The sequence below is a fragment of the Betta splendens genome, chromosome 14 (genome assembly GCF_900634795.4).
Source record: "Betta splendens chromosome 14, fBetSpl5.4, whole genome shotgun sequence".
In the NCBI taxonomy this organism is placed as follows: Eukaryota; Metazoa; Chordata; class Actinopteri; order Anabantiformes; family Osphronemidae; genus Betta; species Betta splendens.
Window position 1 is genome coordinate 3996318 of NC_040894.2, and position 10969 is coordinate 4007286.

At 45.7% G+C, this 10969-nt stretch overlaps 1 long non-coding RNA gene across 1 annotated transcript; it reads right to left on the reverse strand.

Moving 5' to 3' along the window:
• Positions 1 to 896: 896 nt before the first annotated feature.
• Positions 897 to 7856, reverse strand: LOC129602959 (uncharacterized). Its single transcript, XR_008692461.1, has 3 exons — positions 7532 to 7856; positions 5241 to 6594; positions 897 to 5159 (listed from the first exon to the last, which is right to left on the reverse strand). It is a non-coding gene; the product is annotated as an uncharacterized LOC129602959 (long non-coding RNA).
• Positions 7857 to 10969: the final 3113 nt, after the last annotated feature.

Consider the following 10969-nt stretch of genomic DNA (forward strand, 5'->3'; position numbering starts at 1 on the left):
CACACACACACACACACACACACTCAAGCCTCTCACTTAAGTGGAGGGTTTGAAATTGAGCTGGGACTTGGAACGAATACTCTAAACAATTATCTTTCTCTCTAATCCATTTCCCATGAACGCGTTCACATCTGACTCTCGCTTTTCCTGCTCGTCCTCCTCTTCTGCTCCTCATTTGCACCTCTGCTCTTCATCAAACAGATTTATTACCCACACTCATTTCCCTCTGTACTGACGAACGCTAAACACTACGTACCTCATTTTAAAAATGCATCTAACAAATGTGTTAGCGTTTAAATTACATTTCGCACAGTTGACTCTGCTCCTCATTGTCTCATCGGCGTCGTTCCAGTTTTAACATTTAACTCATCTCAGCATCTCCCGTGTTGCCAGTTGATGATCTGTTAAGAATTAAACTGTCAGATTCGTAACCAAACTAAAAACTGCAGCGTTACTCTCCACAGACCGGTTAGTGTTACATCATCGCTTATCTCTAATGATGTCATCACCTGCTGCCAGGAATGTGAAATTACTGAGGAGACTATGCCCAGAAATGTGCAGTGATTGACAGGTGTGACTGACGATGATGTCATTCTGTAAATCACTATGAAAAGGAGAAAATCCAGCGAAGCACTAGTGATGATGATGATGATGATGATGATGATGATGATGATGATGATGATGATGATGATGATGATGATGATGATGATGATGATGTCACTACCACTGTGGGTGTGTTCGTGGGTGTAATGCTTCGAACTGTACAAATGAGCTCATTGCATCTCATTGGGTCGATCCTAATTATCCCAAACTCATCACTCACACGTCTTATCTGATTTGTTGTTTGACTCATTCAAACTTCTTGGTCGTGGGTTTCAGATTTAGGAACAGGGATTCATTACAGGGATTATAAACATTCTATGATGTCACCATGTGGCTGGAATATGTGAACCTTGTGCAGCACACATCTGGATTTTTTACACAATAGATCTATAACAAGACAACGTTAGGTTCAAATGTTAAACAGAAGGAATCCGATTTTTCACCAATTGGAAAAATTATGTTTTATTAAATTTAAATGAAAATTTGATCAACCACTTTCACTAAAATCTCATGAAAACGTGTCACATCTGTTTCTTATCTTATACTTCATTACCTAAAATCTAGTCCAACACTGAGTGAATAGATTTCTAAATGTTTTGAATCACATTTTAATCAAGAATAAAAAGTATTGAAAAGTGTTTTTATTTACACTGTATCACATTAACCTCCCAGGGCAGAGCTCACTCCTCCATAATCCCTCTATCATCCTGAGTGTTGCTGTTGAATCCAAGCCATTTGAATAATGTCTCTGCCCACTGAGCCAGAGGAGAAGTTGGTGCACAGAGTAAGAAGTTGTAACTCAACTCCTAATATTAGCTAATTTGTGAGTATTTGAGCAGAGAGATGCACACATACTGTACACATCTGCAGTGTTTTTACAGTTTTTTCCCTAGCTTTTCTAAGTGCAGCCCTCTGATGTTGCGCTGCCAGCTCAGGACTCAGGCAGGAGGTCTGCTGCCTCCGCTGACCCCCTCAGCGGCTCCCAGGAGGCGCTTTTGGAGAACCGTGGCCTGAGTGTGTTGCACCGAGCGCGGGGCGAGGCTTGATCTGCTGCTGGCCTCCTGTCCGAGTAAACGCAGCCACATACCATCACAGACCTCACATCCATGCGCAGTTCACGAGGGGCTGTGGACTTTAACCCCTCTGTGCTGTCGGAGCCTGTCTCATGTGAAACTATAAATTTTAATTTGTTTTCTCCGCAATGTTTCAGTTCATTTTAGTTTTTTGGAATTAGAAACAAAATTTGTTTTCTGAACTAAAAGTGTTCAACTCTACACTAAGACACATTCAGTGCTTAACACTTTGTCTAAGGGTAAAAAGTGCAGCTTTACCTGACGACACCGACCCATTTACAGGTGTCACGTTTGTCCTGACGCTGGTCTGAACCTGAAGAAATCATCAACCATCATTAATCTGAAACCTGAAATTCATGACTCCACATCTAACTCCTGTAAAGCAAATAGGACGTATACTCGCCGTCTCGCACACTCGGGTCCAGCAGACCTGCTTTTCTGTTTATTTAAGCGAAGTTGGATCCTGAAACTCGTTGCATACTTCACATTTCTTAAAGCTGGAAACAGCTCGACTGCTGATATGATTACACTGAGAAGCAAGCAGGAAAAAGCTCCAACATTCTCATATGGAAGTCATTATTCTTTTTTTTACATCACTCTCACTCTGTATCTGTGTTGTCATCTTCTTCTACCCCCCAGACTCTTTCTCTTCTCTGTCTTACTCTCCGCTGTTTCCTCTCAGTCTCTCACTCAACGTTCCTGATTAGCTGCATCAACGTGACCCTCGCTTTGAATTGCGTTCGTGAGGCCCACACAAACGCAGTGACACCGTTTGATTAACAGCGACTTGGACTGACTTTTCTCCCCGGATCAGCCAAAGCGTGAGGCATTAAAAACCCATAACTCTCCATTAACACTCCACCAGATCTGTGTGTGAGGGTGTGTGTGTGCAGCCCCTCCGCCCATGAATCCACTCCCAAATGACATCAGAAGAGAGAAGAACATAGTGTTTTAGCAAAGTGAGGATGGTCCAGTGTTTGCATGAAACGACCCTGTGCTGACTGTGTGCACAAATTATCCACACTGCAAATGTGCCAGATGTGCATGTGCCAGAGAAATAAAGTAAAAGCTTGTTTTGGGCACCGTCAAATGTGTGCGCTTTTTCCTTTCTGGCCAAACATGCAGGCAGCATAGACTGAGCCCAGAGCTGCACCATGAATGGCAGCAGGTCCACATCTGTGAGCGTCCAGAGGAAACAGGATCCGATAAGAGAGAGCGAGAGCTCTCGCACCCTGGATGCTCTAATGACACAGTCATCTCTGCTGAGGCAGTTAGTGAGGACACAAGACGTGCACGCACACAGACACGCTGAAACTGAGCTCCTGAGATCCACCCTGCCTGACTGCAGCCTGGTTTCCAAACATTGCATCAAATTCCCAGAAATATGACAACAGAAACGTGAGAGGCCAGAGCGAGTCGGTCGCTGACCTCCAAGTCCTGCACAAGATGAAGCAGCACAGAAAGTGTTTTCCACCCTTTTATAATAGTTCTAGAAAAGTAAGTGAAGCATCCAGCGTTTACTGCATTAATGCAGCACTGAAGGACATTTATCTCTGCATTGTGACAAATCCCCATGGAGGAGGAGGGCGCAGCCAGGGAGCATGAAATGTTAAGGACACGCCAGAGTATGTAGTAAAAAAGTTGTTTCACATGAAGGAGAAGAGTCACAATGTGTTGTGAAATCTGCAATAAGGTTTTTGGTGGTAACACACATCATGTTAAATCAGCCAAAGCTCAGATTTGAGCCTCGGCCACTGACGGCAGAGTACAATTATCTACAGTAAACCCTGAGCCACAGAAGCAGTTAGAGGCGGTTATGCCTCCTTGGTGGCATGACTCATCTATCATGTAAAATAAAGTATGAAATCTGCAATAAAACCATTTCAGATTTGAGTTAGTGGCAGCACACGTTCTGACTGTTCTCAAGTTTACAAGGTGATGCAGCTCAATGGGCAATAAAACTGCTTCAGATCTGATGCTACTGGGACACTACCGGTTATTTGAAGCACGTTCATGTACAAAAATAGAGAAACGGGATATTCGCGGCTTAAAGTTAAAGTAAAAATATAAATGAAAATACATGTAAGAAACCCGTAAGTCTCTAAACATCAGTCTGTGGCCTCGCTCCGCTGTAAATGGAATAGACTCAGGTCTATTTAGGAAAACTTTCACATTTGCAACACAATAGTCTGAGGTCTACCACAGATCACCACGGGCTAAAGAAAGCCAGACGACAAGAACAGAGATTCTAAGAGTGAAAAGGGGACAAAATAAAATGAAGTCTGACAAACACAGAGAGGTCATGTATGTCCTGCATTTGTAGGTGTCCCCGGAGCCTCGCATTGTTTTACTCCTGCGGTTGCGGCCGCAGTTCGGGGTTCTGGTTTGGGTTAGATCTGATATGTTACTCTGTTGTAAAACACTGGGGCTGCTGTGGGACAGCCTGGGAATGTGGTGGGGAAAACACAGGAAAAATGAGCTGAGAAATGTCTGTTTGTTTGTTGTGGAGCGAAAAAAAGGAGCATGAAACCCGTGTGAGTTCATCTTAGGAGAAAGTCTGAGGTTTTAACCAAACGCACATGGTTTGTACTGGGTGGATGTGCGCGCCTGTGCGTGAACGTTGGGCCGGAGCTGGGGAGGGGGCGTGGCCTTCCTCTACCCTGCCGTGTGATTGGTGCTTTGCTGTCGGTGCTGAGGGATTGATTGCGGCTGCTCTCCTGCGGTTGGTTGAAGGGTGATTCCATCGCTCACCTGCCCAGGTGCAAACGTCAACTCTTCTTCTATGATTTCTCATCATTCTCGTCTAATCTTTTTCTTTTGTAGTATTTCAAAGTTTCTTATACTTCGTTAATGTTAGAGAAGTACACGTAGTTGCTTTTCTGTGGCAACGCTGTCTCGTTGGACCTGCTGCTTTCTGTACGTCGGGTCTTTGTGCTTTGCAGCAGTGTCTGAATTTCCATCTGGCTTTTCTGATTCGTTGTGATTTGTTGTGCTGCGTCTCATCTGCTTCTCTTCCTGTGAAAACACTGACTTGTGCACATGCTGTACATATTTCATAAGACTCTGGTTCTGTGGCAGCCAGCCACACTAAAATTTCATGCGCTCGTTGCGCTTGTGTTCCAAAGTGTTTCAGACACAAGTGTCCATCACGTTGCTTCCATTAATGGAGTATGTTGAACCGTGCTCTCTGGCAGAGCATGTAAAAATAATTCGCCTGTTATGTCTGTCTTACAGAATGAATTTCATATGAGACTACAAGCAGATGGGTGGTTCTTTTGCCGGGTCCGGCCGAAGCCCGAGCTCGTGATCACCCACGCTGTAGAGAGGCGGCCGCTTTTCAAGGTGTTGGCCGGGCTTCACTGGCGCCTGCAGAACGCTGCTCGTCGCTGGCATCCTCGCCGAGGCTCAGGCTCATGTTTAAGTAAAGTAGGTTTAGCTGCAGCGGGGAATTCATCCTGGAGTGGCTGTGGTGCATCTGCCATCCTAACAAATGAGAAAAGTTGAAGGTGTCAGAGCAGTATATACATAAAGTATAAACCTTCATTCATCTGTTATGGCCTCTACCATGATGCTCTTTCCTCCTCTGTCTCATCACCTCTTCACCCCTTAACCTCCTGCTTCCATCCACCCTTGTCCCATTTTATATATGTAGTGTAGCCTTGTTGGAGGTGGTCCAACCCAAAGCCTAAAACACACACACACACACACACACACACACACACACACAATAAAACACTTAGATGCACACTGTGAGGTTGGTAATTTCACTTTCTGCGAACCATGTGGAAGCCATTGCTGCGTAATCTGTTGTAATTGTGTTGCATTTGAGAGCTGGTGTACATTACCTACTTCATTACCACCAGTGTGTGTGTGTGTGTGTGTGTGTGTGTGTGTGTGTGTGTGTGTGTGTGTGTGTAGAGCAAAAGTAGAGCCCTGCAAAGTACAATGACAGAGTGAGAAAAGGAAAAGAAAGTGAAACGAAACAAAAAAAAGCATTTCTCTTTTAAAACACACAACAGCAACTGAACACACAAGCTGCTGTGCATTGTTATACTTCCATCTGACACATTTGAATAAAGCTAAAGTGCATGCAATGCATTAAATTGGCATTGATTGTATTCTACATATGCAGACGTATACATTCAGACACACACACAAGCGTTCACCATTACACACAGACTGCATAATTACACATAATGGATTGAGTGCTGCAAGCACTCCGAACGTAAATCTAGCGTGGATGTAAGTACATAGACCTGACTCTGTGCAGTTTACCTGTAAACAAGCTGAAATGAACTATGTAATATATGCTGCTCGGCACAGTTTATCATCCGAGGCAACTTAATGAAAAAGTGCTGCATTAGGAGTCTGGAAAAAGACGCGACATATGAAGTCACTTAGTCGCATCCAGTCTCCTGCAACAGTAGAACCTAGAGGTTTAATGTAACAACAGCATGAACCCAGAATGATGTGGTTACTGTATATGAGAATAATAACATTCTATACATTCACATTTCTCATTGACTATTAAAGATTGCATCTGATTCGGATGCTCAGATGAAGGAAGAATCACACACAAATCCTACAGGTGATGGTCTGAAAGTAAGTCAACACGGGCAAAGTCGTTTCTGTAGTTAAAACTCCCCAGAAAGATCTGTAGAAACTTTTGCGAAGTTGAGGCGAGTCCTCGCTGCTTCGCAGTTCTGAGCTCCGCCCTCCTGGGTCACCTGCAGTGGAGCCTCCTAGTGGCATCACTCACGGAACTGCTCAGCGCTCAACTTTGCCAATGCCGCCGCGATTGATGTCCCGAGTTCCTGGCTGCACGCTCGCCTTCATCCATCCTCAGGACGGAGCAGATGTAAGGCCTGCGAGAGGAGCAGAGCTTGGGAGGAGACAAAACCTCCGTTCTCCCAGCACCCTGCAGAGAGAGATAAATGGGCCGAGCAGCCAGATACATGAGCTGATGAATGAGCTAACACCTCCTCCAGTAGTTCCCATCACCTCCCTCTTTATTTCACATCCTCACTCTCTGCTTATTTATTTACTTCAGCAGAGCAGCGTGGGACGAGGGAGGTGATGAATGAAATGGAAAGCCATGCAGCGCGGCAGCAGTCGGACTCTGCGCGTGTGTGTGGAGGCAGATGTAACGGGACTCGGGCCTCGCATTCCCGCGGAGTGACGTAACTTTGGTGGGTGGACGCGGCCCGGAGCCCGGCGCAAAAACCAGAGTTTAACGACAGGATCAGACCAAGAGCAGAGCGCCAGGAGCCAGGGTGGAAGTGCGTCAGGAGTTAGCTCCTCGAACAGCTCCAGGAGCCGCTCGGCTGCGCTGATGTCAGTGGGAAAGGCCCCAACTTTACTCCCAATGCTCAAAGTCCAAGTCCAGTCTGGCTCTTTCTGGGGGTTTTTAAAACCAGTGCTGAGGTCGACTCTGGTCGTGTTGTTAAAGCAAAGTGAACTTATTGAAATCTAAGGTAGAACATTCACACTAAGAATGCGCCCGGTTTTGAATTCAACTTATATATAAGTTACTTACATATAAAACAACTTATTGATGAGTAAACGTCCTTAACTAATGCTTTATACGTCTGTGTTGCTACACAACTCATCAAAGTTCACTAATTACACAAAGGCAGCAAACGACGTGGTTTTGCGGAGCCACACATTTCCCACACGCGTGCACCAGAATCAGAGGAAAAGGGAATAAAACAAGCAGAGCAAACATGCCTGTGGTCCAGATGATGTGAAGCTGCATTCTGCTAAAGTGTGAAATCGCATCAGTTGCATCGTTTTGCAGCCACATGCACTCAAATGTTTGTGCTAGGAGAAGTGAGTGCATTTAAACGGCCTCCAACCTTCAGGCTTTGACTTCAGCCCATCAGCGGCCTCTGTTCTGCCTCACACACAGGCAGACGCCACCCAGGGTCACGTCACCGAGCCGTGAATGTGCAGGAGCGGCGGAGCCTTTCAATTTTACTTTATGTTTCTTGTATTGTTTTCTGAAAGCAAGGAGACCCTGGAGAGAAATCTGGTTACAGCAAATTATGAGTCACACAGATAAAGAAAAAGGTATCACACATATATATAAATACCTGCTCCATCAGTCACACTCCAGACTTCACACTGCAGCTCTGCCTGGATGCCAGTTATATGTTTAGTCACATTAATGTATGCAGTTCAGTGCAGCCCAGTGCAGAGAAGCCCAGGAGACACACACACACACGCACGCACACACGCACGCACGCACGCACACACAAACGCACATACAAACGCACGCACGCACACACACACACACACACACACACAAACGCACACACAAACGCACACACAAACGCACGCACGCATGCACACACGCACGCACACACACACACACACACACAAACACACACACAAACGCACACACAAACGCACACACAAACGCACGCACGCATGCACACACGCACGCGCACACACACACACACACACACACACACACACACACAAACGCACACACAAACGCACACACAAACGCACGCACGCACACACACGCACGCACACACACACACACACACACACACACAAACACACAAACGCACACACACACACACACACACACACACGCTGTGTGACATTACTGTGGTGCTGGTTGCATCAGGCCAGGGGGTGAAACACTGAATCACAGCTCGGGTAGAAACAAGTTCTGCACAACTATAAAAAAAGAAGCTTGGCCCCAAATCCCCATGTCGCACTCAAAACAAACACAGGACAGAGGGCTCGGCCTCAACGTGGCTGCTCCGTTCGACAGCTAATGAAGTGGGGCTCAAAGGAGACGGCACTCGCTGCCATCTCCAGTCTGAAAACACACTCACAGACACACGCACACACGCGCACACACACACACACACACACACACACACACACACACACACACACACACACACACACACACACACACTCACGCACACACACACACACACACACACTCACGCACACACGCACACACACACACACACACACTCACGCACACACACACACACATGGGCACACCTCAGAATAACAATCACAACAAATGAAAGTAGCTGTGAGGGGGAAACTTTCCTCATTGTCTGTTTTAATTTGAGTCTTATTTAACGAGTCGGGAATCAAACGTCGACTAAGGGGGTGGGCGGCAGGCGAGGCGTCACACCGAGACGACAACAGACACTGAGGGGGGGTGAGGGGGGAGAAGAAAACGACAGAGACACATCAGACTCCATCAGTCTGAAAATAGAGCAGTTTTTTGTTTCATCCGACAGGGAGAGGTGTCGATAATTAGGCTCTGTCAGGTGGAGTGGGAAGTGTGTGTTTGTGTGTGTGCATGGTTGTGTGCGTGCACGACAGTATGTGCTGAGAGCATTGTAAATGCAGGGGTAATGGTTGTCAGTGTGTGACAGCTATAAATGGCCCTTTAGTTCTCGTCTCAGCAGTACATTGACACATACACCCTCTCTCTCTCTCTCTCTCTATCTCTCTATCTCGCTCTCTCTCTCTCTCTCTCTCTCTCTCTCCCTTCTCACACAGACACAGTCAGCACATCCACTGCTAAGGTAAAGCCACGGATCTTTATTTTCATGTTCATCGACTTAATTATCGCCGGCGCCAACACGCGGCAGCTTATGAAGCAACAGTGGGAACAAGGGCGCTGAATGTTCCCATGCAGCTTGTTATCATCAGGGGCCTGTAAATAAAAAGGCCACAGGAACCTATCTGACTGGCAGATTACTGTCACGGAGCTTATTATTGTTGGTACTGTAGGACACACTCTAATATAACGATTCAAAAAGGATGTTTATTATTGATTTGATTTAATTAGCATTGGATAAACATTCGAGTTTTATAGTGGAGAATCCGATTCATGTAAAAGATTGTTAAAGAAGAAAGAGAGCGATCAGATGATTCCCACTGGGAGGAATTCCACCATCATCTGTGTGAGCTGAGACATATTCATTCTTAGCAGGTGCTTAGTTATTATGTAATCTTCTCATGTCTTCATTTGAAAACGTAGCTGATACAATAATTCACTAAGACAGAGATTATTGTGTTTTACTGTAAAGTACAAGCAAAATATATTTAATATAAGGGACATGACTCATGTTATGTTAGTTTATCCTTTAAATGGAATGGAATGAACGTAACATATCAAATGTTGCAAAATAAAATTAGAATCAGGAGTGCATAAAAAATGATGATGATGATGATGATGATGATGATGATGATGATGATGATGATGATGATGATGATGATGATGATGATGATAAAACAGAGTGACATAAAACACACTGTCTAATGGGGTGGCGAGATGTTTGACATGGTCCTGGAAAAAGGTTAAAGGCTCAATGAGCTGCTTTTAAAAGAGGATCGATTTCACAAAGCTATTCTTAGATAGAAAATATGTCTCTAAACTATATCTGTCACTCTGCTTCTGTTGTCCACATAAACACGCGCCCCCTCAGCGAGGTCAGAGTTCAGACAGCTGGATAATAACATTAGGACTAATGGACTCGCATCTGTTTATTCATAAAGGTTTCCTCTGTCCTTTGGTCTGTGGGATCAGGTGCAGTGTGTGTGTGTGTGTGTGTGTGTGTGTGTGTGTGTGTGTGTGTGTGTGTGTGTGTGTGTGTGTGTGTGTGTGCGCAACCGTTTTCAGGGGTTTTGTGTTGCGTCTCAGGGGATGCTGTGGTGACTATACCCAGAATGCTTTGCTGCACAGGCCCGTCTGTGTGGGGAGAGTCTGGTAGTTTTATTACATTACAGTCGTGCACAAAGGCCTGACTGTGGTTCCGCACCAGGATGAACACCAGGGCACAACCTGCTGCTGCAGATGTGCATGTGTGTGTGTGTGTGTGTGTGTGTGTGTGTGTGTGTGTGTGTGTGTCCACGTTATCGCTCCCATTTCTCCTCCAAATATTTTAAAGAGCTCTGATTTATCACAGTGATGTTAGCATTTTAGCAGATAACGCAGGAAAGTGTGCCTTTATAAATAGCAAAGGGAGCGGGAGCGGGCGCCTGTTGAAGTTGTTCAACTGTGGCAGATGTCTTCCTCTGATGTCTAAATCAGCAACAGGCCACAGGCGCTGCCTGACACCCACTGTTGAAAGCGGTAGGTGCTCATGGGAGCTGTGGTGCAGATAGAGTATTCGGGTCAGACAGCTGCTGACAGCTGGCCAATGGTCTGTGATGACAGCCCCTCCCTGACAGACATCACAAGGCCCGACCGTCGCTGTCCCCGCCGCCACTGGGCCTGTGGAGGCTGGTGGAGAAAAAGTCAATTCAAA